This window comes from Thermobia domestica, chromosome 7 (assembly GCF_964235325.1).
Source record: "Thermobia domestica chromosome 7, izTheDome1.hap1.1, whole genome shotgun sequence".
NCBI lineage: Eukaryota > Metazoa > Arthropoda > Insecta > Zygentoma > Lepismatidae > Thermobia > Thermobia domestica.
The window spans coordinates 125,556,296-125,584,218 of record NC_137460.1 but is presented as its reverse complement, the minus strand read 5'-3'; the positions used below and the strand labels follow the sequence as shown (position 1 = coordinate 125,584,218).

The following is a 27,923-nucleotide window of genomic DNA, read 5'->3' as shown; positions in this document are numbered from 1 at the left end:
TTTGCATTGTGGTAAACATGTACTATTTATTAATTGTGGAGAGTCCTATCTAGCTTCTATCGTTCCTCAGCACCTTTGTAGGAAGATTTCATTTCAAGTACACTGAAAACACCAATAAGTAAAGAGACACACACATGTTGAACTCTTGAGATGAGAGGAAAATCTTAACCCTTAAAATTGTTATGCCCCACTACCGGCATCAACAGTCCTGTTTTATTTGTTACTTGTGCATTAGTTTATTTAAACACAGAATTAGTTAATGTTATTGTGTTTATGTAATGCATTTCATAATAGTGTGTTTAATTTACCAGTTAGAATTTCTTAGAATTTCCTGAGTTATTTAATTTGTTATGTTATTCTTTATCTGCACCAAAATTACATCTTGTTTAGAATATTAATTAATAAAAGATTTAATTGTCCGAAAAAGAAGAAGAAAGATTTGAGAATTAAATCGATATAAAAAGAAAGAAAGATTTGTAAATGTTTTGAATATCAAATTGAATCATGTGAATTATTTATAAAAGTGATAAATAGAACAAATTTTGAAGCAAATTTAATATAAAAGAACATCCGGAAGTTAGTTTAAAGATCATAATCTGTAGAATGTCTGTATATATTTATGGTTATAAATTGATTATTGTGATTATAGGCCTAACTGCGATCAATATGTCGTATTAGAAAGTTCGGTCTAGGGGCTGAGGCCCTTGTCTTTACCGTATGCCACCCAAAATTTAAAATGTGGAAATAGTAGTCAATATATACATGTAAAACTCCAATTCAAAATTTTAGTGTTCTTCGGCTTCTGTTTATGTACGAATACCACCTTTTACAATGAATAGAGCATCTGTATATTTTCTCCATGTAATGGTTGATTCTAAAATATGTACATGTCGGCCTGGTATATATAATAAATATTGAATATGTTAAAATAGCTGCCTTCATCATGAAACATCTTATCCGCTTTACTATCAGCAAATTCTTTTATTTACTGGTGCTAAACATTTTGTTTTATTTGAATTAACATGTGAAGTTTGGGCAAGGTTATGTTACTTAAAAAATGATTAATATGAAGTATAAATGATATATATATATGTTGAATAAATATGAATAGTAATTGTTATATTAAATGAGCGAATAATTTTTATAAAATGAAGTTTTAACCTTGTCATAATATGTATAAATACGATAATGATGAAAGTACTAAGCACCTATTCATTCTGCTAAATGACAAGATACCTCTGAAACGCTATGTTAACCGATATTATAAAATTACATGGAGACAAATAAGATTTCTTGCCGATGTGTGTTGAATGAATAACTACTGTATGTGTAAATACAGTTTCTAGTAATTCGTACATGGAACAGGTCAAATTTGGATGGCATCTCTATCAATAAAGCTATTGTAATTGCATTTGTTTTTTTTGAATATATATTTTAATGTAAGAAATTAACGATGGCATCATCCACAGAAATTAGTTAAGTCGCGGTGTTCATTGTCCCGCGCGATGTGATTATTTTACAGATGTGGTTACACTTAATATCCTGACACTTACCGGAATCTTCTGAGAACACTTTTCCACGTCAGAACGCGTGGTGGCGACCCAGGCAACATTAAATACATATGTGTTTAACCATAGTACAAAGCGCATTAGCTAGGCAAAGCGCTGCTCAAATTTGGCGTAACCAAGCCAGGATTTTAATGTTAGAGATAGTGAGATGTAACCGCATCAAATATCAGTTATTCTGTGGATGAATGAATGAAGTGAAATATATATAATGGTGTGCTACGGTGAAGAGAGAGGTGCTGAAGTCTCTAGAAACTGTGAAAGAAATGGAAAATAAAGAAAAGGAACTTTTTAAATGTTGTAATGAGCTAATAGTTGCCATGAAGAAATGTGGTAAAAGGAAAGTGAACTCTCGCGATAAGACTATTATTTGCGATGAATGTAAAAATGTTTTCCATTACCGGTGCCTGAATCTTGACGAGGAACAGTGTGAAAATATGGGTGATGATGAGGCTAAATGGACATGTGATAAGTGTTCCTCGAAAGCGTCCAAACAACATGAAGGTGAAAATATTGAAGCCATAAATGAATTGGATGACAACGAAAGTATTAAAAGTGATGAGGAAGAACAAACTGAAGAAGTAAAGAACCATCAAATGTTATTAATGATAATCCGACAACTTTCTGAATGTAAGTCGGAGATTTTGAATGGCATAAATACTTTCACTAACCGACTGGAAAATTTCAGAAAGGAATTAAGGGAAGAAATAAAGAATGATTTAAATGCTGGACTTGAAGATATGAAAAAGGTGATTACAGAAATATCCAAGAGAAAAGAATATACTATGAAGAACGCGCCTGTAGAGACAACCAATGGAATCGACGACATAGATAAGTTGGATGGAAGAATACAAGATAAAATTTTGTCAGATAAGAGTACGAAAACTTTGAATAGGCTAAATGAAAGATCTCTTAAGAAGATAAATAAACCTAAAGAAGAGATCCAAATACAAGAGATGGGAAAAAGAAATATGATAATGTGCAAAGATAGAAGCAGCAGAAAAAGAAAAAAGAAAATAAGGGGAAGAAAAAGCAGAAACAGAAAAAGAAAAATGAAGACAATAGTAGACATTAATCTCAGAAATTCGAAGCGGAGAAAAGGCAAAAGAATAGATTTTGGTGTTAGATATGTAAAGAGTAAACGAAAGGAACGAGGAAACCGAAAGAGCAAGTTAATGTATTGGAAGAGAAGAAAATTCAAATTTATAACAATTTTGATCGGTGCAAACAAGACGAAAACAAAAAAAGGTCCAGAAGGAAGAAAACAGTGGAAAAGTAGAAAAAGTAAAGTAAAGAATGCACAATACAATAAGATGTGGAAACATCATAGGAGGAAAGGACAAAAGGAGAAGAAAGGCATAATTGGAAGAAATCGAAAGAGAAGAAAACAAAGACAGAAGATATACAAAGTAAGATTCATTTCGCGTAGAAAGAGGCGAAAAAAACGGTGAGAAATAGATGACGTTTCATATTTGTTTTCTTGTTGCTTTGTTATTATTGTTCCATTTTTGTTATTATTGTTCCATTGTTTGTTATTTTTAATGAATTGTCAACTACATATTCACATTCCAATATAACAAAATTCTGGAAAAAAATCTATTTCAAAATTTAAATTGTTATAATATCTAATTGTGAAATTTAAATAACTTTTAATAGTTTAAAAAAAAGAAAAATTGCTATCAGGAAGAAAAGACTATAAAAATACAAGGAAGTTGATTTTGTTTCACATTTCATATAGATGTTCGCATTGAGTTGGTCCCTACCTAGTTATAAAGTTGTGAAGTAATCGTGTTCATCGTCGTTTTACAGGATATGTCCAAATGAATCAGAGAAAATTAATGAACGTGAAGTATAAAAAAAGTTACCAAATTTTTTTGTCGGCAGGAGGGAAAACTGTTATGCCCCACTACTGGCATCAACAGTCCTGTTTTATTTGTTACTTGTGCCTTAGTTTATTTAAACACAGAATTAGTTTATGTTATTGTGTTTATGTAATGCATTTCATAATAGTTTCTTTAATTTACCAGTTAGAATTTCTTAGAATTTCCTGAGTTATTTAATTTGTTATGTTATTCTTTATCTGCACCAAAATTACACCTTGTTTAGAATATTAATTAATAAAAGATTTAATTGTCCGAAAAAGAAGAAGGAAGATTTGAGAATTAAATCGATATAAAAAGAAAGAAAGATTTGTATATGTTTTGAATATCAAATTGAATCATGTGAATTATTTATAAAAGTGATAAATAGAACAAATTTTGAAGCAAATTTAATATAAAAGAACATCCGGAAGTTAGTTTAAAGATCGTAATCTGTAGATTGTCTGTATATATATTTATGGTTATAAATTGATTATTGCTATTATAGGCCTAACTGCGATCAATATGTCGTATTAGAAAGTTCGGTCTAGGGGCTGAGGCCCTTGTCTTTACCGTATGCCACCCAAAATTTAAAATGTGGAAATAGTAGTCAATATATACATGTAAAACTCCAATTCAAAATTTTAGTGTTCTTCGGCTTCTGTTTATGTACGAATACCACCTTTTACAATGAATAGAGCATCTGTATATTTTCTCCATGTAATGGTTGATTCTAAAATATGTACATGTCGGCCTGGTATATATAATAAATATTGAATATGTTAAAATAGCTGCCTTCATCATGAAACATCTTATCCGCTTTTCTATCAGCAGATTCTTTTATTTACTGGTGCTAAACATTTTGTTTTATTTGAATTAACATGTGAAGTTTGGGCAAGGTTATGTTGCTTAAAAATTGATTAATATGAAGTATAAATGATATATATATATATATATATATGTTGAATAAATATGAATAGTAATTGTTATATTTAATGAGCGAATAATTTTTATAAAATGAAGTTTTAACCTTGTCATAATATGTATAAATACGATAATGATGAAAGTACTAAGCACCTATTGATTCTGCTAAATGACAAGATACCTCTGAAACGCTATGTTAACCGATATTATAAAATTACATGGAGACAAATAAGATTTCTTGCCGATATGTGTTGAATGAATAACTACTGTATGTGTAAATACAGTTTCTAGTAATTCGTACATGGAACAGGTCAAATTTGGATGGCATCTCTATCAATAAAGCTATTGTAATTGCATTTGTTTTTTTTGAATATATATTTTAATGTAAGAAATTAACGATGGCATCATCCACAGAAATTAGTTAAGTCGCGGTGTTCATTGTCCCGCGCGATGTGATTATTTTACAGATGTGGTTACACTTAATATCCTGACACTTACCGGAATCTTCTGAGAACACTTTTCCACGTCAGAACGCGTGGTGGCGACCCAGGCAATATTAAATACATATGTGTTTAACCATAGTACAAAGCGCATTAGCTAGGTAAAGCGCATCTCAAAATGATGAGCCTTTTCTGTAACACAGAATGATGTCAGTCCATTCGACTCATCATCTTTTTCCTGTACTTCAAATTTTAGGCCTAATTTTACGTAGTAAACTCAAGTGTTTTTGTGTTGTTCTATTATACGTATAAACGCTGTATATAGTAGAAAGTCAAAAACCGAACAAACTGGGACCACAGGGAGTTCTGATTTTCGAAAATTACCAAGAAAATACCATTTAGGCTTAAAAATACTGTACGGTATGTTCTTTTTTACATACATTGGTTTTACAGTACATACAGTAATTACAATACAATACATAAAGTAAAGTACTACCTCTTTACGAAGTCTGATTTCATTTCATAGACAGAGTTTATATTTAAAACTAACATGTATGTAGAAAATAAACTGTCTTAATCCATTTTTTCAATAAAGTTAGCTATTTTATATAATTCATATATAACTGGAAAATAATTTTAGCACTATTAATACGTATAGCTAATGCTGTTGATTAACTACGTTCGTATCAGCATTGTTTCAACTTCTGCACTTTCACAGTTCTGTGCTATGCTGGCAAAAATTAGAACGATAGTACGTAAATGAAACAAGTGCAAATCCAAAATGTTTCGAAGTCCTAAGCAGCGGGAATCCTAAACTGAAAAAGACTTCGAACAGGACTTGTGACCAATTTTTAGAACTTACTCCGGTTAGGACTTACGAACGTCCCCCTCCCTATCATAAACTCTTCGTGTATATTAGCTCCAGAAATTCTTGGTTCTAAAAAACGTTTTCATTTCCATACATATTAATCGGACCTTAGTGAAAATTGGCAAATATATATCCTATCACGTGTAGTTTTTTTCAACGCACTTTCACTTGAGTATCCTAATACGTGACCAAATACATAAAAATAGGTTTTTTTCAATAAAAATTCCAAATATATGGGTCATGACACATTTGTATCATTTAAAACCCTAATTCATTCTAAGGACAAATAGGTTGAAAAAATGTCTACGGTAATTGGAATATAACTTTCTAGTGATATTTTCTTAATGTTTTAGGTTTCGAAAATATTTGCTTGTGCATTTCTATCGACTAATCGCATTGAATTCATACTTGGAAATTTATATACTAGCATATGTATTTTTCGTGGTACATTTCTTGTTGGAAGCTGAATCCCAATATATGATCTTAAAAAAATATATATCTCAGTGAAAAATTTCCGAATTTCTTCTGCTTGCTCAAATTTTCTTCATCTTTTTTTATCATACAATATCTTATAATTGTATTTCTGTTAGTTGTGTCAAATATATATCCTAAGAAATATAGTAATTTTCGCGCAGGTGTTTGAAGGTATGGTAAGTTTGCTTAGCCTATAGATACTGAAACATGCGTATGACATCATTGGAGAGGTTGATTAATTCTGGGTGTTATAAAGTACGAACTGTTAATCTATCGTAACGTAATTAAGTTACAGGCAACAGTTTCCTAAGTTAAAGCCTTGAGTTTCCTCTGAAACCCAATAATTTTAAACGGGAAATTAAGAAACTAAAATGATTTTATCAAGGTGTTTTCAGAAAATACCACACTTCCAGTATTTTGTATCGTTTTGCTTATCTCCATTTAAAAGATGTTCTGTTTTCAATTTTCATTTATAACAGTGGGAATTCCAGTGCTTTAGTGCAAGAATGCACACTCTATGAAGTTTATTAACCGCATCATTCTTTACCTGTGTACAGTATTATGTATTGGATGGGAGAGTGAGAACTGAGAATTACATGTGAGTTGCTGGAAGCTAATGGCGACAAAAACAACAGCATTAAGTAAGCCAATAAAACCAGTAAATAATTTTTCTGCCTGACAATGGAAAAAACAACCGAGTAATGAATTTTATTGCTAGGAACGCACGCCCCTCTTTTCTTAAAATGTAACTGCTAGTGGAATGAGAAGCGTACCATATATTATTATATTAATGATTCGACATCTTTTGCCTAACTTCTGATTTTACTTAGATGATTATGAACTTTGGTGAACTTTCAAGAAAGAAGATTACTGATTACAGTTCGGATGGTCGGAGTTCATTTCCGCACAGGAACTGATGTGCTTCGCAACCCATTTTAAGTTGTAGGTCAACGTCTCTTTCATCATTTGTACTAAAGGGAAGGCTAAATTCCAATCCAACCAAATCATTGAAATTTTACATGAGCTTAGAATAAGGAAATCTAATAAAATCTGAAAAGGTGCATCGAAGTTGGCTTCAACATTCACAAACCGGAACAACACAAACAAGCTAATATTACTTAACCCGAAAACATGAAGAAACTATATTAACCTATAGTTACTAATATACATATAAAAGAATCTGTGTGTACGTGTTTTAATGTGTTAGTCATCAGATTTTGACATGGAGATTAATTAGAGCCAGAAAAGTTTGTACAGAAATAGATATTCGTTAAGTCTGATTGCATACAAAGTCGATTTGTTTCGACCTTCGACTCCAGGGGATTAGTTCAAAATTTATGCAGGAATTATAATTGGATCGTAAATCCTATGATGCAGGTAACCTAACCGTTTTTCATGTCACACAAGTTGCTTATTTTTATGCCAACATCTTTGAATTCTTCTCTATTGTTCTTGTTCTTCCTCTTTTCCAAGAATGGACATGTTGGCTGGCTCGTGAATCCATGCGTTGCTTGCAGTTGTACTGTATATTTCACCCATTTCTTTACATTCAAAGATTTCCATAAACTTAATTCTTCCAGTGCGAAGAAGTGCCAGATCTACTGAGATTTATTATATATGGTGTATTCTATTTCAAATCTCATTGACTTTCCAATAGTATGCATACGTGCTCTTTCGGTACTCTGTAAAACTGAACCTCGGAAAAACGCTGTATTCTCGCTCGCTTTGGAGCTTGCACTAACGTGAGCTAATTTTCTAAATATATCATATGTGTAAACGTAGCTTGTAAGATGGATACTCAGCGATAAGTTTCAAGGATTTTGAAGGGTTTATAACCTTTATATATTGGCCGCAGAGAGGTATTGGAGATCCATTTAGTGGACACGGATGTCATAATAGAACTACTTTCACTGAAAATGCAGATGGAGGAAGTGATGATGAATCTATCGCCAGAACAAATTCTTTGAGGAGGAAGTTAACGAAAACTGTGGACCTTCAACACAAAAATGCCATTGAAAAATATAGTCTAAAAGTACACTGATAAGTCTATTTATCATAGCAATGTCTTCTAGGGTGACATATGTATTGTCTTTTTATTTATGACTACAATACTTCAAAGTATGAGATTACAAGATGCGCAGAAAAATCTAAACACAATTATAAAACTTAGTACGTACTGACGACCACTTAGTGAATTAGATGAAATCATGAAACTGGATATGATGGTACTCCCTGTAAATCGGATAGAAAATGCTTCTCAAATAATTCCGGTAAGTATATTTCCCTTGAATTTTAATAATTAATCCCTTGCTTACATCACCATTTTCACTTTATTCTAAAGTTATATTTCCAACCATTAGTAGATAAAGATTTAAAATACACTGAACTTTTGGTAACTCGGAGAAAAGTGATAACTTAGTATATAACCTATAATATTAGAAGCATGGTAAAAGAAAAAAAAAAAAAGAAGATATTTTACGTTAATTGATTCAGAAGTTATACGCGAAAGCTGTGCTAGAGAAAATGTCAAAATGCTGGACTGTTTATTAGAAACGGCGAGAAACCAGCAACTAAAGTTTTGGGACTGTTTTAGTATAATATCAATAGATAAAACGTATTCTAACAGGTATAACATTGTTTAAAAAAAATCATAACGTTTGATCGATTTTTGTTGTAAATGCACTGAAAAGTTGGAAAACCTGCAACTGGATTATTTGCAGGATAACAACATCAGTAAAACATGTTTCAACACATATCATCTTAAATCGTTTATCTCAAACACTAATTTCAATGGACATATACTTACCGAAAGATATTTTTCGAAAGTTTACTTTCATGGTTCTTTTGCACCCGCTTGTGACACCAGTGTTTCCGAACTATTTATTAAAACTAGCCGAACTTCCAAACCTGTTGATACTTGCCGGAAATTGCACTGAGAAACCATTTGAAATCACTAAATATTTTTTCCTACATGTTGAATGATTCCTTCGTATGTTTCTGCACAAATTGTCTGCAATCCGATGACGTTTAAAGCTTCATTACGCATCTCTGACATTGCACATACTGACAATATATATACACATCGTTTTAAAGCTTATTAAATATCCAGCATTTTTTATTCGAGCGTTTTTTTCATATATTTGTATTCTGTTAAGTTGTATGAGGCAATGAAAAGAATATGTCCCCTAATACAGAACACAATTCTTCACTTTATCCTAAAATTATCCAAAATAGTTAGTAGGAGAAGAATTAGAATAACTTGTTACATTGCTTATAACATTAAAAGTATAATAAAATGATCTCCGTTAATTTAGTTTAGAAGTCATGTGGCATAAACTAAGTGCATGCGAGAAATCCAACATGGCAGAATATTTATTCAAAATAGCGGAAAACCCGCAACTAGACTTTTTGGGACTTTTTTTTTTTTTTTTTTTTTTTTGCAGGGTAATAAGACCGGTACGTACAACATATTCCATCAGGTTTCATCTTTTCTTTTTAAATGTCTACCTCAAACGCTGTTTTCACTGGACTATAAAATGCACAATTTTCTCGCATTATGGAATATTTCTACTCATTACTTTTGACCGTGTGTATTCTTAATGTTTCGATGGCAAGTATATAATGTTTCTAGTCAAATAAGAAGCACTAGAAATAATTTAGAAGTACATGTATCTGATTGGAGTAATTCTTTAACTCTGGTAGTTTGTCATTTATAGGTTTCGGCTTTCTACATTAATGTTAATTTTAATAGAAGAAGATGCTTGAAAAAGTCAGAATATCTATGTTGCTCCTCTACGTAGTTACACTAGTGCTTTTTTAAAGCAACATACTATTCTATCGACTGCATTTACACGTGAATTTAAAATCTCTTTTCTTCACCAGTGGTATGTGAACCGCTAGCATGGGAATCTCCTATGGCAGCTCCAAGTTTTATATACCCGTTTGTTTGTTCAAGTGCAGACACGATACGATTCGGTCGACTACCTTGAGTGCTGTAGATGTGCTGTTTATTAGTGGTGTTCTGGAAGGTCAAGGCTTAATGCGTTCGTTTCATGATAGTCCACTTGGTTGTTCTTCAAATCAGGTAGATAAGAGATTACATAATTGTAGACCTAGCAACGTTAGTAAAGGTGTAGAAGGATTAACAGCTGATCAGCAGTTCATACCATTTAATACGTGTTTTGATAAAATAACAGTAAATGCTGCATGCCGTAGTTTTTCTGAATATATAAATAAAATTCCGAACTGTAATGGTTTAAATGATAGACAGTTATTTTCGTTTATGTTGGCTGTATACAACGGTCACTACGAAAGTTTGAGATGTGAAATAACTTACATACTTAAAATCAATTTAACACTAACATTTATTCAAAGTATTCACCATTACACTGTACACACTTTTGCATCCTCGAAAACCACTTTTGGAAGCAGGTTAATTCATAAACCTTGGTATGAAACCGAATAGGCATGATCACACAAGAATGTAAGGTAACCCTCTTCAACAACACTACCACGGGAAGTTTCTTGAATTAGTTCAATTGGCTGACGTAACGTACTATTCCACTATTCAAAACATGCTTTATTCATCACAGAAATAAACGAACACGTGACAATTCCCCCAAAGTAATGCTTTCCCAAAAAATATGCACGCACAAATGTAGCAATTATTTGTTTATGTTGTACAGGTTACTCTTGCGTACTTAAAGCAACAACGGAATTTCTGTCTTTTTTCCTTGCGTCTTGTGGTACATAATTTTTATTACCAGTTTGTTCCCTACTATTCGACACAAGAGGCATCTCGCGTTACCGGTCACTGTTTATTCTTCTATTTATCGCCACTGTCTTTGTTCGTACTTGGTACTGGGCAATGCGATGATCACCTCCGCAAAAATAAGTCTATTTTTTTCTTCTCCCAAGGTTGAGTATTACAAAGCAGAGAAACATAAACAAACCAACTGATTTCGCTGAAAAACGTCATATTTTTGAACTTCTCTTAACACCACTCCTAAACTTGGAGGATATTCGTATTTAAAAAATTAATATCTAATTTAAGGTCTAAGTCCGTTCATTACATTATCTACAATAACAGTATTATCTTTAACACCCATACAAATAATGTAACTATCAATAATGTCATTTACAAATGATACTGTATTTTCATTTGGATGCTGTATTCGTTCTACAAACGACCTTATTATTTCCCTTTTTCATAAATGTGTTATAAATTTCGCAAGCAACGAAGAGCAGATTTTAATCCAATCATGCGTTAAAGAAAAAAAATGCAATAATTCATTACGAAGTACGCCTGACGTTTTACCAAGAGCTGCTATTAATACAGATTCTATAAAAAATAATCCTAACTTAGTAACCCTGCACGAGGGTCACTACGAAAATTTTGAGATACGCATTGTTGTGGCACAGTATTTGAATTCCAAGAATTGCGTTCGGTAGTGATATCCAGAGCAAAGAATCGAAGCAAGTTTCAACTCGCCTCGCTTATCGGCGTGGCCGTATCGTTTTCACTTGTTTGTTGATGAGAGCAGTATTCGGCTGTCTAGAAGGGAACTCGAAAGGGAACATTTTCGGCCAATGATCCTTTACGATTTCAAAAGTGGTTTTAACGAGACACAAAGCCTTGACCGTTTGCAGAGGCCATTTGGGGACCTTGCTCCTCCCTGTGCTACGATTTTTTGGTGGTTAGGTGAACTCAGAAGAGGCCGGACATCGCTTAAAGATGAAGAGAGAGCTGGACGTCCGACAACAGCTGTGTCACATGAAAACATTGCCGCTGTGGAACAAATGATTCGAGAAAATCCTCAAACAACTTTCAAGGACATTGAATCTACAGTGACCATTGGATCGCCAGCAGTAACAAAAATTCATCATGATCATCTTCTGCTCAGGAAGGTTGCCTCACACTTTGACTGAACAGCAGAAGCGCATGCGTGTGGAATGGTGTGAAGAAATGATTGCAAGATTTGATGGAGGCAATTCTCGATGAGTTTGATATTGTTACTGGTGATGAGACTTGGATCTATCGATTTGACCCCGAAAATAAACGCCAGTCTACAGTTTGGATCTTTCCAGACGAAAATCCACCTACGAAAGTAAAGCAACCGCGAAGTGTGGGGAAGATGATCGCAACTTTCTTTTCCAAATCTGGTCATGGTGCAACTGTCTCACTTGAAGAACAAAGGACTGGTACTGCTCAGTGGTACATCATTGTTTGCCTAACAAAAGTGTTCCAGAAGCTTTGGGAATGGCGTCCAAGAACTGGATTGCGTGGGATCCTGCTTCATCATGACAACGCGTCCGCAGACACGTCCAACATCACAATTCAGTTTTTAGAATCTACGGAGGTCAAACTTATGACTCATCCGCCGTATAGCCCTGACCTGGCCCCGTGTAATTTTTTTCTGTTCCCCACGATCAAAGATCGCGTGCGTGCGAACAGATTTTCAGCCCTGAAAAAGCTGTAGTGACTTACGAAAATGAACTTTCAACACTTGAAGAAAAAGACTGGCAATACTGCTTCCCAAAGTAATTTTCGAGGATGCAAAAGTGTGTATAGTGTAATGGTGAATACTATTGAGAAAACGTAAGTGTTAAATTGATTTTAAGTAAGTAAGTTATTTCACATCTCAAAACTTTCGTAGTGACCCTCGTATACAGCCAACATAAACGAAAATAACTGTCTATCATTTAAACCATTAGAATTCGGAATTTTATTTAAATATTCAAAAAAACTACGACATGCAGCATTTACTGTTATTTTATCAAAACACGTATTAAATGGTATGTCCTGCTGATCAGCAGTTAATCCATCTACACCTTTACTAACGTTGCTAGGTCTGCTATTATGTAATCTCTTATCTACTTGATTTGAAGAACAAGCAGGTAAACCATCATGAAGCGAACGCATAGAGCATGACCTTCCAGAACACCACTACTAAACAGCAAATTATCTACAGCACTCAAGGTCGTCGACCGAATCGTATCGCTACAGGTGTCTGTACTTGACCAAACAAACGGGTTACCATGGGTTTCATGATTAGTAGAATCACAGAATCCAGAATTATCTGTGAGAGACATATCCCAATTCCTATTTACTACCATTCCATGATCACCATTTTCATAACGATTTAAATTTAATTGTGGTCGGCCAGAATCCATTATACCACGCTATTAACAATAAATTTTACAGGAAGAGAAACAAGTATATACTTTTACAGATATCTGCACACATAGACCGGACTCTTAATTTCTTTATTATTATTATTATATCCTCTCTATTTACAATTCTCTATTTTACAAGTTATTACTACTGGCGAGTTTCTTAAATCGAAAAGCTACCCGTTAAATGAAATGAGTTGCAAACAAGAATCTTGTCTAACATGAAGTTGCCCGTAATAAGAATAGCCCCACTGTTACCGGTCAGGAATGCATAACATTCCCCAAATTTTATTCAGTTAAGCGAAATACGGATAGTTGAACCATCTATAAATAATGGTAATTAACTAAATATGCAAATCTTTTGTAACAACATAAAGGCAATCTGGGATAAAGGAAAATCTAAGTTCCAAAAATATCCTTTATAAAAATATCCGAACTTGATAGGAACAGTTCTAACAACATCTGAATTGACTGAAATCAATATATAAACAGAATCACATACACATATGAATATTAGCCATATATGTGGCTCATCAACGACAGACTACAATAAATTAATCCTATTGCCATTTGACTTACAATATAAGCTCGCCTTACGTATCAATTTCAACCTCATATATAATGAGCATTAATCTCTTTAAAATAATATATATAGTAATACTTAACTCACCAGATATTTTACAATAATCTTCACGGCAACCTGTAGGCATCCAATAAATATATAACACTTACAGGAACTTTAAACTTTTTTTCTTGACCGGTTATATTCTTGTTAACAACTGACGCCTTTAATCCAACTTCAAAACCAAGAAACGCAATAATTTCGAAACTCACCACCTTTGGCACTACACGCCTTAACAACTCTAGCTGCTAGGATTTATACTAATACAAGTTTGTTAATCAGAACCTATTCTTCCAAATTGAAGCATAACTACAAAATTTAAATATCTCAGAACAAGAGACTGCTTTAATATTTTTCATGATTCTCTGTATGTTACATTTGCTACTAGCCACTGCTAAAGCATTTTTGTTAAAATGTAATTAAATTGTTTACCTGTAGCTTAGGACTTAATTATGCAAATTCTATAAGTATACAAACATTCTAAAACAAAAGATTAGATAAATAACATTAAACTCGACAAATTTCACACTAGTAGTTATCGTGTTAATTAAAGCTACACAATGTGTTTTTGCCTTTTTTTGTTTGTTTTAATATTATAAACAAATCGCTCAACCAGTTTTGAAAATAATTAATAATTAATTCTGTAGCCTTTACTCCATTGCTTTCTATATAGAATTTTTGCCATGATCTTTTCTTTGTTGCTTTATATACTTAAAAAATACTTCTACAGAATAAAGAATAAGAAAAAGGAAATACAAAGGCAATGGATAGTACCCAGTTCAAATCTGTCGTAAGAAAATCGTCGGACATTCAGATTTCACTTCAAAAAATAACATAAATCTCTCAGATTCAACGATATGGAAATAATTTCCGTCCCACTTTAAAGCTTCAAAGGACCTACAATCACAATGTCAAAATCTATAACATTAGTTTATAAGTACTAGAGTAATTACACTTAAAATTTAAAACATTTAATACAAAAAGCCTTGTTAATACAATTTTAATTTCCGTTAACATGTATGCTTAGAAATGTGGAAAGTTGCGAATAGACTATAACCGCTTCCAGGTTATAGAAGTATTTTTTGTGGACGCTCTGTATATTTCATAAAAACAGTGATTATTATTTTTAAGTTATACTTTATTCTGCGAGGCAAAAAAGTTCTTTCTTCGGTGGGAATTGCTTTCTTCCCACGCAACTGGACGAAGAAGTCTCATTGCTTATATATATATATATTTAAAACATTACTTTTGGTGAGAAAATTTCAGTGAGCCAAGAACCTTGTCAGTGTTTCTCCCTGACTTATTATATGCACAGTATATATTATGCAGTTATTTGGAACAGAATTAAGTGTTTTCTTTAACCGCTTATGGAAATATTGCAGTAGATTAGAGCAGACTAGACCAGAACAGGCATTCAAGTAACCGAATGGCACCAACCTCATAGCTTTTGCAGCTTCTTATCTGTACTTTTACACGCCAGAGTTATCGCAGTGTCTAGCGCATCGTAGCCAGTGGACTAAAGTTAACATAAATGCTTTCCCGTATTCTGTTTGCATGTGCATGCAGGTGATTTAAATTGAGTGGTTTTTGGAATGAACTGCCAACACTCTTCAGTCAACCATTGTAGCTCGTATGTAGAACTTTTGAGCTCAGAGAGTTTGACTAGGTTTAGAAGCCGTAACCACGCACGTTGCGTCGGGAATCAGGTATGATTTTGTTAAGGGGCAGAAGCTATTAGCCGGTGAAGGACGTTTTCTTACTGCTAGCCCAAACTAGTGAAGTCCCAGGTTCATAAACCTTGTGCGCCAAAAAGTTATACACGCGCCCTCCAACATCAGCATTCTACCTTGGAGACTTTCTTTTTAAATTTACTGAAGACTTTCCTTCAGGAACGTTTGGCGCAGCGACTGGATTTCTACGTGGGATTATCCCGGCAACTTTTTCCCCAGTGCATCAATGGTGTAAGAGAGGCATTTGCAGTGAAATCTGAATTATAATCTCACATATATATAAAGCGCTACAGCGTATTAAAAAGGCAAAGTGCGATTTTAGTGATGAAAGTTATTATACATATTCTGTGTTAAGTGTTGTATTCATTTGTCTTCGATATTTTTTTATATAATAGTATTCTAGTAAATAAGTATATTGTTACTTAATCCAGTGTGTTTTCATTGTTTGTGTGAATGATGTTTGTGTGCGGTATGGTCTGGATGACCGTCTGATCGTCCGTGAGGTTTTTGGGACGAGACATCCGAACCCCTCGGCGCATAATGCTCGTATCATCATTGAGACCGACGAGCGATTTGGAAACAATATGTAACCCTTTCTTGAAGAGGTCTTTCATCGTCCTATCCAGGTAAGTTCAGGTCTCAGCAGAATACTTAATGGCAGGACCACGACCAGAGACTGGACCTCAAATTGTTTACAAATACATGTCAACCCGAACAGCGACTTGACACCCGGGTGGTTACAAATAAATGTGTGCCCGAACAGAGACCTCGAACACGAATCGGTTTCAAGACTATGATATTTTAATATATTAAGAGAAGAGTTTCGCTACGAAATTTTTATAGCTACTTTTAGAGTGGCTTCTCTCATATACATCTATTCCTCATAGAAAAGTGAAGCTACAAATTGTCACATGAGAACGAGAGGAACAAAAATCCAAAAATGTGGTTTTCGTGTTCTTTATGTTTGGATATAATTTTGAAAGCCTCACTTGGTGTAAGTGGAACGTGACGCCAGCTGTTCTCCTTGTCGATTATCTGTTGTAAATATATCAATTAACATCATATTAGAAACACACCTTTCGGAGAAAGTAATATTTTTGTTCTTTCGCCTGTAAACTTTCGCAAATGGACTTACGTTCCTCTGGTTCTCATACAACGAAATATGTGAGTCATTTGGACACTTGGATTTAAATATATATTTATTTGTATGAAGCTACGTTCGAATAGAGGTGCAGGTTGGGAGGAAACTGTTGCAAAAGTGTCCATTTTAAGGTTAAAATGAAGGCCTATATATGACAGAAGGCTATATTAGGTATCAATTTACATCGGCGGAGTGTTTCTGCACACGATAATACAGCTATATTATATTTACAAGTGCACTATTACTAGCCTGAAGCCATTACAGGTGTTACCAGACTGTTAAAGTGAGTGAGTGTATATAAAAGAGAACTATATTTGATGTTATTTCCCGTCAACGGAGGATTTCCGCGCAGTATAAAAAATGTATTTTAATTAAACAATATTTCTAGTATCTAACCATGACAGATACTATGCAAACTCTTTATCATAGCAAAATCTACATTAAAATACCTTTAAATACAATATACAAGTCCCAAGATAACTTAGCGTTCTTTACTTTATTGTACTGTTGGTGTTTCCTCATGAAGAATCGTTTTTATAGTGCATCAAGTTCACACGCTTATCTTTATCCTGTATGCAATTATTTGCACAAGTGCCACGAAAATAACAGTGTAAATAGGGTTGGCAAAAACCACGGTTTTTATTGAAAAAATAAAAAACCGGTTTTTTTGGTGTAATTTGCTGTATATATATTTATATCATATATGAACAGAAATAAGTTTTTTTTCTCCTTGGTGTTATTATACAACAATCGGCTTATGCTGGGTCACATAAGCTTAAAGCGGAATCCAAGGCGCTTCTCGGCTTACATCCGAGAGAAATTGTCCTCCATATGAACTCAAAATGGGGACTAATTGGCCACAAATGCGATACGTCTGCCGACTCACTCACGAAGTACTCCTGATAAAAATACGTTGCACTAATCTTTACATACTTGTTAATATAATTGTCAAGAATCATTTCAGAAGGACAAAAAGATAAACAGTTGCACAAGTGAAACCATTATGTAGAATTACATATGGACAATTTTAAAATACTGCAGAGTACAAAAGAACTAATTTAGTCCAAGTTTTGTTCACTATGACTTTTATTACTCCAAGTTAAAGAAACACGACGACTTAATTTGGATATCAGTAAGAAAAGTGAATAAAGATACGAATTATTTAAGTCCACTTTGGCTCTGACCCACTTACACATAAAGAGATGCAAAATATATTTCTGGTTTTAATAAATACCTCTTGTAGGGTTTGTATGACCCCATACAAAAAAAAAAAAAAAAAAAAAACAAAACGGTTTCGCTGTATTTTATCAATAGTAAACATAATTAAAACGAAACATTATTTAGAATTTTTTTTTGATTGCAATTGCATAACAACAATAACAAACTGTAAAAAAAAAAAAAAAATCACAAAGGAAACATTCAGAAACATAAAAATGTTACTTTGTAGCATAATCTCTTTGAGTAGCAAATAGGGAATTTTGGCCTGAATACGAATAATATACGGGAGTGAAACATGATAACCCACAAATGTGTGTTCATCAAAATTTTATGAACACTTACACTGTTACGAACATTTTTCGTCTTTTGGCTTAAACCAGCCAACCCTGGTGTAGAATAGTTTGAATAGTGGAAATGTATAGCCAAACAGGTGAGAGAAAATTTTATTTTAATCATGACGACCTGTACAAAATCTGAGCAGCAGGGAATCCTCATAAAAGCAAAATTATTAGTTTGTCATCCTACCTTTTTATCAGTTAGCCTAAGGTAGGCAGATCATTAATGAAACTGGAATAATTTGAAAAATCTGGTGGGATGATAATAGGAGTGGAAACAAAGAATACCTACAAAACCTACAGACACGATGCGATCCTACACTCAAATCACTCATTTAATAATAATAATAAGCAGTTTCTCAGATATGTTCTGGGTGCAGTTTTACTATACGGATCCATAGATTGTAAAATGTACGGGAACATTTGTGCAAGTCTTTAATTGTCCATTTCATCTTGAGGACAGAACCCAACCAACCCGTGCTGGGCTTCTAACCCGTTCCTACTACTCACAGTACTACTCTTACTACTACTACTACTACGTATATTATGGAACCGTATAATAAAACTGCACGATATTCCGATCTATCTTATGGATTATAAAGTTATAAAGTATAAGGAATACGTTACTTGATTTCACAACATGAGTGTATAAGCAATCAATTCGTGTCACATGCATTATATGGTAAAAATAGAAAATGGTAAGCGCGCTTTTAGTATATCATATTTACGGAAATCATAATAAGTACAATGCTACGTAAAATCTGTGTAGGAAGTGTTCATATAGGTACAGTAAAGCTGTGCTACACGCAAGGCCTGAATTTTCGTTATGTGAACTCTTTTCAAATACTCTCACTTGTGCATGTAACAATCGTTGCATTTACTCCATTAATTACCGCCAGTTTGTAATGAACAGACTTAACAGTCGAAAGGCTAAAAATCGCCTAGAAAAATAGCGCGGCCATTCAAGCAAATCACCGATACGAGTATCATGGGCAGAAGCTGGTTTTGGCTACATAAAATTAAACACCTAAAAATATATTTCCACGATATAGTCCCTCCGCAATGAGATAACATTCCACCGCAACGAGCTCCATCTGAATGAAACTCTAAACCGTTGCTAACGGACCTGTCGCCTACAACCGCCCCCCTTTTCTGCTCCGTTTCTGTCGATTCAGTGAAATATAATTCGAACTTTTTAGTAGGGACATAGCACAAGTTAGTTTATTCTTTTAGCATTCATTCTCATGCCATAATCATCACGCTCTTCAGCCCTAAAATCAAAATTTGCTAAGGCAGTAGGAATCCTGTGAGAATTTCATGAATATAAATAACAACACACAACATGAGATACCAATCACGGCAGAAGAGCTGTTCTTTGAGCAATTGACGGAAGCAAGCACAAAAGCGTTACTTATACCATATTACTGGGATATAGTTCTGAAAGTTAGGCCAACCTTATAACGAACAGGTGAAGTTAAGGAACAACATTTGGGATATATGTTGAAAAATAATAACTCTTACTTTTGCTCTCCGTAAGATTTCGGCTGGACAATACGACAATACCTCAACTTGGCATAATAGTAGTTCAATAGGGCCAGTAGAAGCAATTGTAAAAAAGTTACATTCTTTGAAGATTTGGGTATAAATACAGCGTCTGGATAGATCCATGAAAACTATGTCATTGCAGCGAACATAAGCCGAACTAAGCCAGGTGGCTACAAAATAAGAACAAATGCCATCTAACCGAGTAAGTGCAGAACGAACCTGGTGTGGGAGTTGTATCTGGAAGGAGCAGGCGTATCGACGACGGTAAATAAGATGGTAAGTACAAATAGTGAGGGTCTTCGCAGTGATAGAGTTTCTATAGCATTTGCAATGATTTTCAACTAGTAATGGAACAGTTTTAAACACAAAAAATACAGCCACTCTACAATGAGCAGAAATGCTCCGACATTGAAAAATAGTACTTAATACAATCTGCATTTACATGCACTCACTTATTTTAACCGTTGTAAAACATTTGCCACAAATTTAGACTAGTAAACATACACATGTATTGCTTATTAATTCTGACGTGTGAACAAACAGTTACTAGCTGTGCGATGCCCCGACTCGTTTAGAGAACATTCGTGCTTTGCAGTGTCCGTCTAGCAGAGGGTGGTTTGTTTTTCGCACAGTAGTTTTTATGGCATACACCGGTCGCTGTATTACTTCACATATCGTAAAAGAATTGTTATTTTTCGCCAATTACTTCTAGGCGTCCTTTTGAATTTTATTTGTGCTAAATGAGGTAATGTTATGCCTTCCAGGACAAGTCTGTTGGAGCACAGTAAGAAGGAAATTAGTGGATAAACTATAATTTTTCAACAATTATTTCGAGTGGTGTGCCAAAACATGCATGGAAAGGAGGACATTTATCTCGAAGCTGGTCGTCTGCCTAGATTTCGACCAAAACCCTGTTTTTTTTTTTTTTTTTTTTTGTTTTTTTGTTTTTTTGTTTTAAATACCCATACAATTTCGTTAACGTTTGTTTATGCTAGGTTATGTATAGATTTACATTAGATAGACTTCAGTGTACGTACGCGATAAGAAGTATTCTGCAAAAAATTCTAATTAACTGTGGTAGGTGGCCATTAAAAAGCACGAAACTTATCTAACAGAGTCCGGGCAGGAGCACAGTAGGTTGTCTGAGCGTACGCGAGAATTGCATCTGTAGGGAGATAGCGGGTCAGCGAAGGTGGGTATTAGTATAAGTGGAAATAGTGCAAAATACTGTACAAGGTGTCTACTGAAATTCCAAAACGAAATTTCGTGACGTTTTCTTTATCGAACCATAAAATTTCGTAACATAGAAACTAATAACAGTATTTATCTTCATTAGCATTTACCTTATCTCTACTTTTAATGGCTGTTTTCTGGAGCAATAAAAACGATGTTTTCCCAAATCTCTTTTAAAATATTCACTGTGCACAATCTGCTTTGTTCGGTAAGTAACCAACAGGAGTCACAAATTACTACTCTTAAAATTACATATAATATAGCCTACATATATTGACAAATCCGTAACAATTCTTCAAATATGTCAGACTGATTGTAAACAGTTGTACTGATTAATTCTATCCCTCTCTTAAAATGGGTAATAGTGTTTTACCCCGTTGTTTTTTTTTTCTTTGATCATCTTCTGAATTACTTTAACTTCGTCTTCGGCCTCTTGTATCAATCTTGTTTTTTCTTCTTCTTCAACTTTTTAATGTATTCCTAAAGCAACTCATCCGCTAAAAGCTTCTGTAGAATGTGGCAATTTTGTGCCCGAGGTTTTGAAGACAGTTGATTGACATATTTCTTCAGGAAAGGCAACATTTCGATCGCTCCTTTGAATTTGGGTGTGAATTAGACGAATTTCCATGCATACGACAGATACGTGCTTTGCTTGCGATTGGGAGCGCCTAAAGCCGACCATGGACATGATTGGCGGTCAATTTTGATGTAGGTGGCGGCAGTAGTATGAGGAAAAAGACGACCAGAAGATGGCTGCTTTATACTAGTTAAGGGCATGCTTCACGTTGAGGAGCGGAGCATATGTGAGTGTGCTGTTGTGCAAATAATGATTAAGTGAGAAAAGAAGACAGGATCTTTTTTTTTTTTTTTTTTTTTTTTTTTTTTAAGGAACATGCTGTCCTTTTCTGAGGTAAATTGTGTTAGAAATGTTTTAGGGACAGAAAATTGAATGTGTGCTCGTTATATAACCACGTGGTGTAACTGAAGAATTTTTAAAAACTACGATTTTCTTCTGTGTTTGTATATTGGTACTTTGAGGTCTTCTATGGTAGTTAAAGCATTTGTGCCATATCGCCGGACAAGTTTGAAAAGTAAAAAAAAAAGCAGCAAAACGTACTGCATTCGGTTGTATTTTTTCGATTACATTAAGTTACATGAGATGACGTTACCTTACATTAGGGGCATAAAAACTAGTGCAAAAGCACAAACCAACCTGTGCTAGATGGCCACTAAAAGGACGAATGCCATCTAACCGAGTCAGATCAGGAGCGCAGCTTGGGGGCCCGAGCGGACTGAGGAGGTGTGCCCAGAGGGAGCAGGTGCGTCAGTGTGGGTATACGGGGAACGGGGTAGTGACATCATTTGGGTTGGGGATAATGAAAATTTCAATAGCACTTGCTATGGTTTCATACATGTAACGTGTTGAATATTATATTAAAAACCATCACTTGCCCGGTAAGCACTTTTATGCTGCTGAGCAGGTCAATCTACGCATTAACTTTTACAGTGCTTTATATTTGTTGATCAAAAAAATAATATAGCCCTTGTTTTATTGTGTGCGCGTTTTCGCTTGTAACTCCCTCCCTTATTTTAATTGCATTCTTGAAATTTGCCCTTGTACTTAAAGATGTTTTTCTAGTTTTTTTTATATGGTATGCGAAGAATATAATGTGCCCTTGTACGTAGTGTATGGGGAATTTGAAACACACATCGCATGTCACGTGCACGTGGATGCTTCTTACTGTTGCACTACGTATAAAAATGATTTTATTTGATGTAGAAGTGGTAATGGAACACATAAGACAGATCACGGTGTATTCACACGTCATGTTGGAGTGTGATATGTTCCATTACAACTTCTAAATGAAATGAAATCATTTTTATACGTAGTGTAACAGTAAGCAGTCTCCACGCGCAAAGATGATGAAAAATTCGACATAAAATGGGTAAAGTAAAGACTCCCGAAATTTTTTACAATCTATGGATCAATATAGTAAAACTGGACCATTTGTCTTTTCATGCAGTGTTGAGTTTTACCTGTAAATTTTCCAAAATATGTCCTGTAAGACATGACCAGCACCTTAAGTATATCGTCGAAAAAACATGAAATCCCTACCGCCTTCTTGCACGCCATGATTTAAAAGTGCAACCAGTGATGCCAATTCCTTCAGAGCCGATTTCCCTTCACAAGCTTCAGAATTTCCCTTTTCCAGACAAAATTTCCCTTCATCCAAACCGTTCAAGTACTGCATTTAGTAAACGTATTTTTTAAAATCGTTTTTCCTTCCACTCCCTCACCCCAATCTTATAACCACATACAAGCAGATACCTGACAGCCTTCCTTTGAACTTACGCAGAATTTGAACTTGATTTGTTATTTAGGTATCTAAGGCGTCGCGATAGAGGAGGGGAAAGGATATGGAAAGGTGTAGGCCAGGACCTATGTTAAAGGTGCAATCTCTGCATTTGAGTGGTGTGACTGAGGAAAAACCCTATAAATACCTCGGCCAGACGGACAACCTAAATAAATCATAAAAAATATAAAATAAATATTATGTAAATTTAATTTTTATCCTAGATATCATGATAGATTTTAATATTAATGTAACCTAAGGTAAAAAGAAAATATTAAGTATATATTTGGTATGTACTTACTTAAGAAAAGCACTCCCATATTTACTGAAACGAATACGAAGAGTGTCTCGCTGTTACTGTCTTCGGCTGTACACGAGGAGTGTTCGTAAGCACAATACAAAGTTTAGAGATGCGGAATTCTTAAGAATTTAAAACCAATCAAAGAAACAAGGAAAATAAACTTAACATAGAGAATATATTACTTCCAAGAAAAACCCCACATTGGGAAAAAAAAATCTTCTAATATCAACATTTGTTGCACAGCAATAAGAGGGTGCATAAGAAAAAAGAAAAAAAAACACCTTTATATGGTGAAGAAGAAAGAAGAAAGAATATGTTGATCAATGTGTAATGTTGACAAATATTAACGAATGCAAAGCAAGGTAACTTGTGAGAATTTATGTGAAATATGTGCAACGGATTATGTTTGTAACAAATAGGATGTTGAATTCATACTGAATTTTAATGAGATTAATCAGATACGTAAATATAGCTTTCAATCTATAAATGATTGAAGAGAGGTTCAAATTTCCCTGCAATATTGAGATATTACAAGCAATTTCCCTTTTTACCTTTTCTCCAAAATTTACTCAAAATTTCCCTGCGCCAAGGGAAATTTCCCTTCAATTGGCATCACTGAGTGCAACAAGGTTCAGTGTTGCAGTGTTGCCAGGACCCAAACTCGAAAATTCGCTAAAATGCTGTCTAAATTCTTCCACGTTCCGCTACCCTTACTGAAATTCCGCTATTTTCGGCTACTTTAAAATTAAACACTATTGGTAAAAAAAAAAAAAAAAATCGCTGTTAATACGAGGGTCACTACGAAAGTTTTGAGATACGCATTGTTGTGGCAGAGTATTTGAATTCCAACAATTGCGTTCGGTAGTGATATCCAGAGCAAAGAAGCGAAGGAAGTTTCAACTCGCCTCGCTTATCGGCGTGGCCGTATCGCTTTCACTTGTTTGTTGATGTGAGCAGTATTCGGCTGTCTAGAATGGAGCTCGAAAGAGAACATTTTCGGGCAATGATCCTTTACGATTTCAAAAGTTTTTCGAACGAGACACAAAGCTTTGGCTATTTGTAGGGGACATTTGGGGACTTTGCTCCTTCCCGTGTTACAATTTTCCGGTGGTTTGGCGAATTCAGAAGAGGCCGGGCATCGCTTAAAGATGAAGAGAGAGCTGGACGTCTGTGTTAGATGGAAACATTGCCTCTCTGGAACAAATAAATGGAGAAAATCCTCGAACAACTTTCAAGGACATTGGACAAAGGACCGCCAGCAGGAACAAAAATTCTTCATGATCATCTTCGGCTCAGGAAGGTTACATCTCGTTTGGCGCCTTACACTTTGACTGAACAGCAGAAGCGCATGCGTGTGGAATGGTGTGAAGAAATGATTGCAAGATTTGATGGAGGCAATTCTCGACGCGTCTCTGACATGTTACTGGTGATGAGACTTGGATCTATCAATTTGATCCTCAAAATAAACGCCAGTCTACAATATGGATCTTTCCAGACGAAAATCCACCTATGAAAGTGAAGCGACCGCGAAGTGTGGGGAAGAAAATGGTCGCAACTTTCTTTTCCAAATCTGGCCATGTTGCAACTGTTCCACTTGAAGAACAAAGGACTGTTACTGCTCAGTGGTACACCACTGTTTTCCTAACAAAATTGTTCTAGAAGCTTCGGGGAACGGGTCTAAGAACTGGATTGCGTGGGATCCTGCTTCATTATGACAACGCGTCCGCAGACACGGCCAACACCACAATTCAGTTTTTAGAATCTATGGAGGTCAAACTTATGACTCATCCGCCGTATAGCCCTAACCTGGCCCCGTGTGATTTTTTTCAGTTCCCCAGGATCAAAGATCGCATGCGTGGGAAGAGATATTGCAGCCCTGAAGAAGCTGTAGTGGCTTACGAGAATGAACTTTCAACAGTTGAAGAAAAAGGCTGGCAACACTGCTTCCAAAAGTGGTTTTCGAGGATGCAAAAGTGTCTAGAGTGTAATGGTGAATACTTTGAGAAAATGTAAGTGTTAAATTGATTTTAAGTATGTAAGTTATTTCACATCTCAAACCTTTCGTAGTGACCCTCGTAGAAATCCAATTAGTCTAAATTCAACCTGAATGTAAATCAGCCGCGTAACAACATTTCGAATAGAGGAGGGGGCAAGTCTTTTTGTTCCGTCCCTCTCTCAACAGCGCCCCCCCCATCATAACGCGTAATTTCCACTAATCTTTACAGCATTACTGTTATGTATTTTTTTCCCGTGCGTGTGGGAAAATAATTGTAATTTTACGAAAACAGCTATACATTTGAAAAAATTAAAATATTAGACTTACTTGAAGTAAAGACAGCTTCTTCACCCACCCAATGTATTCATTCAACACAAGAGTCGTACATTAGTAATACTAGTATATCTCATTTGATTTGCATCGGGTTATGAATTACAGTTTACTATTAATTAATCACTAAATAGTGCGACATGATTGTTCCGTATACGTTCGGCACTAAAGCCACATTCTCACTCTCCAGAACTCATAGGCTGAAGACATACCACAACGACAAATTTTTTTCTAAAGTGATCAACAGATTCTCACAATACACCTACAGGCACACTTTCCTTATTTTACTTTTACACCACATTAATCTTCAAATGTTTCAGTACATAGATTGAAATGCACTTTGTATTGATATACCGGACTAGATATGCAAAATAGCCGGATTTCTTTTAGACGTGCTTTATTTTCATTAAAAAAAGGCTTTAGGAAAGAAAACGGAAATTTTCGCTCTTTTGACACAACTAGGATCTCATAAGTCCCACTTGGGTGCCTAACCATAATATCAAGTTCTTGAAATTTATACATCTTGAAATGTGTTGTTCCGGTTGCTTAGTCAAACTGGCAGACAAGAAAAAAGTATCACCGCCGTTCCGGAAACACTATTGTTTCAGACACTCTTCAATACCTAATATTAGAACCGAAAAGGCTTCATAATTTTGTTCATATTTCAGAAGAAAATGTTTCATTAATAGCAGCAGCATAATATGATTTAGTTTAATGAACTGGAGTAACAAAACTTAGTGCGATGGCTCTTACCTTTTATTTTTCTTCAGAATGCAATATTTTTTTTAATGTTAGACCTTAATGGGAAAAGAAAGCTGGAACACATTATATTGTTTCTTCGCTAAATATGAAATATTAAAAGAAAAAAATCCCAAGCCAAAAAAGCATGGAAAATATATTCGTTAATTTTTTTTCGATACCTTATTAAACCACTATTCAGAACAGTTATTATTCCCACCACTAACTTTTCACTAGAACTTTATTTTGTCGTTACACATCATTCTAAGAACTGTAAAAACAATTCGTTCGAACTAGAAAACCTTACACATTAACCCTTTTAAGATTTCCACTTTTTTAGGTAAATGTTAGACTTTCAGTCAAGCAGCTATTGCGTCGAGACTATTTATGGTAGAATCATGGTTCATATCCCGTTATATTCGGAATGAAACGTGTTTTCTAATTTGTAAATTTCCCTAATATGTACAGTACCTAAGGCAATAAAATTCCTGTACAAATTAGGAAAAAAGGATTTTTTTTTAAAAAAAACGTCCCCATTTCCTGCGAATTCCTTCCCTCCGGTACACAACATGGGCATGCAAATGTTACAAAAAAAAAAAAAACTTTGCTTCATTCGAAACAAAACGGGGTATGAATAGTGATGGACAGTGGGAATATTCCCGGTGGGAAGGGATTTAAAAATGGGAATATTCCCGGGTTTTTTCCCTGGCCAATAAAATCCCGGGAAGGAATTTATTTCCATTTATTTACTTTATCTTCCATATTATAAGAACCATATGACTATTTACTTTATTTTAATATATTATGGATTTACTTCTAGGTTTTAAAGAATTTGAAGGTGAAAAAATTTAAAATTATTTGACGGTACATTATATAACTAATAATATATTTTTTTAAGTTCCATTTCCATTTGCACTGAAAATAAGGTAAATGTTTAGTATTGGGGGGCCAAAACTAGCAAGAAGTAGAATGATTTACGGAAGAAATGAGTTGATAGTGATGCTCAAGTAGTCAAAAAAGTATCGAACACTTTTTTTAGGGCAGTAGGGGATTTATACAAAACGGAAAGGTAAGTGG

The 27,923-nt window shown here is 34.5% G+C and overlaps 1 protein-coding gene across 2 annotated transcripts in view; it reads right to left on the bottom strand.

The window, feature by feature from the left end:
- The window catches only part of LOC145690390 (uncharacterized), a 40,284-nt gene extending 16,996 nt beyond the window's left edge, over positions 1-23,288 (bottom strand). For both annotated transcript variants that reach the window (XM_081765229.1, XM_081765228.1), the window contains exon 1: positions 23,165-23,288. The gene's annotated coding sequence lies outside the window, so the exon portion shown is untranslated. The remainder of the gene's footprint in view (positions 1-23,164) is intronic.
- Between the last annotated feature and the right edge of the window lie 4,635 nt (positions 23,289-27,923).